Genomic DNA, 6621 nt, shown 5'->3' on the forward strand with positions numbered 1-6621 from the left:
AAATGGGGAGAAAAAAAAAAAGAAAGAAAAAGAAAAAAGAGGAAAAGGCAGTCGCACATCCCCGAGGGGGAGAGTTGAATGACCTGCCAAATCTAATTTCTCTGTGTGTGTATTTACCAAAGTAACTGTAGCAGGGGGAAAATGCATTATGTCAGCGCCTGGAAGTTCTCTTGGTTATGGGAATTCAGTGACCCATTATATTGTGGTGAGCTGCGCACTCCCGTGCATGGCGGCAAAAGTGGGAATTGTGAAATCGCTCGACGGCGTACTGAGACTTTACGTATTTGGCTCTTGGAACAGTTTGAAAAGCGTCTCGGAGCTGCGTGGGGTTTTCTAGACAGGTCGGCTCGCTTAATGGCTGTCTGCAAACAGAAATGTTCATTCGTTTTCAAATTACCGACAGAGAGTAGCATCAAAATAATGTCAACGGACAATGGCTGGCAAATGTATTCATACGCCTTTCACTCATTTTATAACATTAACCAATAAGCAATAAGCACGACTTTATGCAACTGCACTGACACGAGCTACGGAGGAGGAAAATTGCACATGGTTTTTGAAATGTATTGCAAATCAAAGTCAGAATTGTGTGTTGTGCCTTGGTGCGGAGGCTCCCTGAGTAAATATGTTTTAGAACCACATTTCCTGCAATTAGAGCCGTGTGTGTTTTTGCAACACGTTTTCCTCCTCTAGATATTGAACATTTTGCAAAACAGCTCCCGCCGACTGAGATTAAATGAAGTTAGTCAGGTTTTATCGTCTAAACTTAGCACCTACTGCCTACGTGTGCCCTGTATTTCTAGCATGGTTTGTGACAAACAGCAGTGGCTTTTCTTGCCTGTCTTATATAAAAGAGTTATGGATACGTTTTCAAGACGTTGTCATTTCAGACACTGTGAAAAACCTTTTGACAGTGAGGAAACATAAAGAACCAATGCCACAGGTGTTCATTGTTGTTCTTCCTTAGTGAAATTGTGAGTAGTGCTCTTAGTAGCAGCGATGCGCGTCGCAGTGTCATTCAGACGAGCGCTCTTGAAAGTTGGGAATCCACATCCGCCGAGGAGAAGCCTCCAAGTGCAGAGGCAGCTAAAACAAACTGAGGACAATCTGATTCCCGTCCTCCGGACAATGAGGCCCATCACTCAGCATCCGCCGAGTAGCGCCATGGATCATATTTACACCCGGACAGCAAATTGGGGCTCCAGGGACAAGAGCAGGAAGTGGAGGTCACTTGACCAAACACGGTGCGCGTGCACGCCCGCGGGAAAGAAAGCAGCAGCTATACATCACGCCAGAGGCCATCCATCACTCGAGCCGCTCGATGTGAAGCAGCCACTCCGAGATTTGCAGCAACCTCCAGCCCCCGAAGGGACGAGCCGATGTCAGAGCTTTTACTATATACCCTCTCACAGGCGGGACACTCAGTACACAGGTCATAAATGTCAGCAGGGAAGAAGCCATCACGCTTATTTAACTGTAAGTGCTGTTCTCAGGGAACTAAGAGTCCTAAGAGTTATGGTGTTGCTGCAATCAGACAATGTAGCTATGAAAGCAAATGCAGTCTACATAAAACTGTGACAGTAAAGTAGGTGTAAGAGCGGTGTCTTTTGTCTCCGTTTAAAGAATAAAGCATGTCGCAAAAGGAATTTAGGACAAGGTCAATGTAAGAATAGCAACCTGGCTTAAAAAGATGAGTTACCATTCGAACAAAGGATGTTAAGAGGCGATTGTGCTCATTCACATGAGATGCACAGATGTGAATCTTAAATGCATTTCTACAAATTAACTTTTTGCTCACATTTTGCCATGTCACAGCCAAACCAATTCGTTTATTTTAAAGGGTTATATGACACAATAATCTGTAATTACTGGGTCAACACTTGGTAGAACAGCGTTTCACTGGACTTTACCGCTGCAACTCTTTTGCGAGACAGATTGAATAGCCGGCACCTGTAAACATCTTCTTGGTTGGTTGTCAAGTGAGAAACCGGCCAGCTGTTCTGGCTGCACCCTGCCTCTTGTCTATTGTACCAGCCCCGACGTGTCAACAGCAAGGAAACGCCACAGAAAGTCTCAATAAAAACACAAAATGTGGACATATTTAAGTCGTGTTGGGAGGCACTGGAACATAAACAAGCTTCAAGACATTTGTTGGCGTTTTACTCTGGAAAAAGAAAAAAGTCCGAGTTGGAGCTAGACATCAGTAATACAATGCTCGACGTCCTGCACAGCATCAACGACACATTACTGCAACGACAGTAATCTGCATGACAGTAGATTACTTTCAAGAATCAGCGATATTTAGATTAATTATCCCCCCCCCCCCCCAAAAAAAAAGAAAAAAAAAAAAAGAAGTGTTTGGCTAAATTGAAGACACCTGGGATTGTTATTATAATGAAAGTGTATTTCATAGTCATACAAATGAGTTTACCAAAGATAAAAAAAAACAACCATCAATTTTATTCTTAAATGCCTTTGGCTAGGGTTATGTACTCTGCTGATATGACAGAGGTAATGCAGAGAAGTACATTGATTTTCAAAGCAACACATGCTGCCCTCAAGGCCACATCTTCTCCAAGCATGCATTTTGCAACAAGACAATGTAAAACTACATTATGCACTCTCTGCTGTAACCTATTCTCTAAACAGAATGTATAAAAAATAATTGTCCAGCTGGGAAATGTTGTTCAAAAATGTTTTCATATCATTCCAACTGTTTGTGATTTGGGTTGGAGACATTTGGCGTCTCTCACATTTTATTGTATAACAGTCTATTTAAAACTACACTTCAAAGATCTACACAGGTCTATAATTAGACAAAAACAACTCTTTAGAAAGATATGCACATTTTTTTTTCTACTCCTAAAAACTTGTTAATCCAGTTTTCACACTAATTCACTCCAATGGTTCTAAACTTGAAATTTTAGCTACTCAAGTGGTTGATTATTGTGGTGAATTGTATTCTTAGTCAGATGGTTTTCTTTAAAAATCGCTCTATGTTTGGGTGCAGTCATCCTACCCACTATTCAAACTAAGTGCCACACTATGATTGTGCCACCATCATGCTTAAGTGTCTGAAAACATGATTTATGGACTATTTTGTTTGAGAAAACTAACTCTGTAACAACAATTCTAACTAAAAAAAAGGGGGAGATGTGAATACGAAGCAATTTTGTGAAAGTACAAGACAAAGAATAAGCTGAAACTGCTGCCTTATGTTAGTATCTAGATCCAACATGCATACAAAACCTGCGGCTGGAAAAAGAGAGGATAGCAAAGATCTCAGGGGGGAAAAAAATAAATAAAGAGTTCAATTTCTAAAGTCTTTTGAAAACAACCTCTTCATCCTTGAAAAGCAAGACTGAAAGCTCTCCTACAATTGAAATTCCGTATTGTTTTGCCAGGAAAAAACAGCAGATAGGATGACAGCTCTAAATTACATGTCTCCGCACATTTTTTTTTTTTTTTTGCCTGGCAGGGAGAAACGAAATAGATGCATATGCCCTTGTTCCGCGGGAGGTACGCGTTGCAGGTGGACAGGTGGTGGAGATTAATTTGCACCACCAGAAGAAGAAGGGCCAGCGCATATACTGTAAGAGCAAAAGGCTCGAGCAATGGTCTGGAAAGAGGAGAGCAGAGCGGAGGAAACAGGAAAAAAAAAAGAAGCACTTCTGCCGGCGTGCCCTTCGATGAGAACGACAAAGGGTGAAGGTGAGGAAATATTATACATAAATGGATTCACCTGAACCCGGTGGAGCGGCCCATTTTAATGCTCGCAAAGGTCTCGGGATGAAAATAGGCCTTCCACTGCGATATAGCATTTCTTAACAGCATCACCTCAGGAGCTGAAGCTGAATAATTCAGACCTTATTAGTCTACCATTTGTCTGGACATAAAGTCTCCTAGCAACATTGCTAGACTTTGTGATTAGGTGGGCAATGTGTCACAGGTGAGCTGTGCTTCTGCGAGGACTTAGTCCCCATTTGAAGTTTAAGACCAAACCCTGTAATTTAAGGAACAAAATGTTTGTCTGTCATCAGTGTTTGTTTGTTTTTTTTGTTGTTGCAAAAACAAATGTAACCTTTCTCAAGGAAAGACGGTGATTATAACAAGTTTGCAAACCCATGTCAGAAGAAGAAGCTAAATAAGTAATTTCCCCACATTTATTCTGTAATATTCAATTACAAAAACATTCAATTCCACTTTAGGAGAAATGGATAAACAGAAGCAACAAGCCGGACGTATAACTATGCACACCCTCAACCTAAAAAAGATATATATACAAGTTTTAAGTTTAGAGGTTTTGATTTTGGTCTAAACAGGAAGTCTGTTGGTCTGACAATCGAAGCAGCAGCTCTGCCAACAGCTAATCTACATAAAATTATGTTAGCTTTGCTTTTTCCTGCTAATATTTCTTTACTGTGAATAACAGGATTTAGAGTGGCAAACATGTAGCAAGTGCTGCAAAAGAAAAACATTATCTTGGTTTTTTTTGTTTGTTTTTGACCTGAATCATGCTAATTTCTCAGAATCCACCTGGTCATACTAGCTTTGAGAGCAGCTCAAAGCTAGTATGGCAGCTGATCCATGGATCTGCTGTTCAACCTATATTCAGCCAGAGCAGCAACTGGTTACCATGGAGACTGAAAGCAGGCTGGTGGACAGACTTTTCTGACCAAGCAGTTGGACCTTTTTCTCAGCCAGGTTGCCTTGGTTTATTGTTTAGATGCAGTTTGATTCCCTCCATCTGAAAGCAGATCGATCTCCAGACAAATTAAATGCAGTTTTTGCACCGTTGTATATTTTTGTTAAATAGAAAAGAACAATAACGAAACACTTGTTACTTGTTGATTTTTTTTTTTTTTTTAAAAAGGAGAGAAAACCGATGTGATCTTGTAGGAGGAGGGAATCAATTTGAGCAGGAACCAGAAAGGAGAACAGTTGACATAAGCAACAAGATCATTATGAGCGCACAAAAAACAACATTATGCATTCCTAAAATACATTAAATCTACTAATGATGAAAACTCGGATCATCCAGAGTGATCATATTCCCATTTTATAAGCTTGCTAGCTCACACTTGAGCTCCGAGAGATTGTAAATGTCAGCGGCTTGTCAGTCAAACTAGGTCCCAAACGGGCAGCGAGACTGAGCCTGCTAAAAGGGAAGGCCAGATGACAGGACAGACATTAGTATCCTGTCTGACTCACTCAGTGTCTGCCCGTCAATCTCCAAGTAGATGTGAAGCACTACTTTACCACTTTATGAAATTTCACATTCCAGTTCGGCAGCTGATTATCTCAGTCAGACGCCTCAAATGTAAGACGCCGACTGGTTTTCCTCCTCGAACAGAAGTTTTGGATCCTCTGGCTGGCTCAAAATCGCTCCCCCGAAATCGTCAGATTTAAGACAAAATAGAAAATAAACGATATCGTAGCGACAGGATAAGCTGCAAGGGAAAACCTTGCATCGAGTTATAAAAAAAAAACAGAAAAAGAAAAAAACAGAAAAATCCAGTGCAAATATGAGATGGTTTGAAAGAAAATAACTGTTTGCTTTGTGTCATGTTTATGTGTTTTACGCTGTTCAGTCACTTTATGTCATGTTTGATCATTTTAATGTACTGGTAAATCTAAACTGCTTCACATTTTGTGTTACGATCATAAATTCATTCATTTTATGTTCATTCTATTGGTATATTATGTGACAGGCCAACACAAATCAGTGTATAGCAGGAAAGATTCAAAATGATTATCTTTATCAAAGTTTTTACCGCTTTTTTTTCTTTTTTCGTTTTTAAATAAAATTTAGCTCTGGTGAACCAATAGCGTTTAGACTTACTTTCTGGTTGTGTTTTGAAACATTTGAATGCTGTGGCAAGACACTGTGCATTCTTAGTTTTTGTGCACAAAGCAATCACACAGGTTGGGTCACCTCAAGTTGGCAGCGGAGAGGTCCATGTGGCCGACGACAACTGTTCACACATAATATACATTCCAGCAGAGCCATTCACTCTCTGCACATGCCAAGCCAAACTTACAGGGACACCAGATCGGGGCCAAATGGCCGCTAGGCGTTTGTATGAGTTTAACTATATTCCACCGCTGAAACCGTAAATGTGCCTCAGCGGAAGCGGTGTGGTGCGGTAACCCAGTGGTTTGAATAAAGTGACTCCAAACACACCACTGACTCCCATCTGCTCACTGAATTCTGATTATAAATTTTCGCTGTGTATCAGGCTATCGCTGAGTCGCTTGTGAGTTTTTTTCCGCTGGTAAAGACCACCAAGCTGTCAGGCGCTGGCACCCGGGGACAGAACGTTTTATCTCCTGGCAGAGTGACTCATATTTAACATGCATTTCCTGAAGTTATCACAGTTTTGAACTTAATGCTCTTTCGAAGTTCCGTCTGTCAAAAGCGAGAAATCTTCTTCTGGTGCGGTGGACGTCCAAAAGAATGTCTAAAATAATTAGCAACACCCACTTCTGGTATCTCTGGGACAGCAGGGACGAGCAGACTGAAGAGTGCAGAATGTTGCGACCGTGAAGTGGAACGGGAGGGGCGGGGGGGGGGGGGGGGGGGCGGATTGGGCGCGGCTCGCGGGGAAAAAAAAGGGATCA

This window comes from Poecilia latipinna, unplaced genomic scaffold (genome assembly GCF_001443285.1).
Source record: "Poecilia latipinna isolate Pla-1442-1.1 unplaced genomic scaffold, P_latipinna-1.0 Scaffold322, whole genome shotgun sequence".
Taxonomy (NCBI): domain Eukaryota; kingdom Metazoa; phylum Chordata; class Actinopteri; order Cyprinodontiformes; family Poeciliidae; genus Poecilia; species Poecilia latipinna.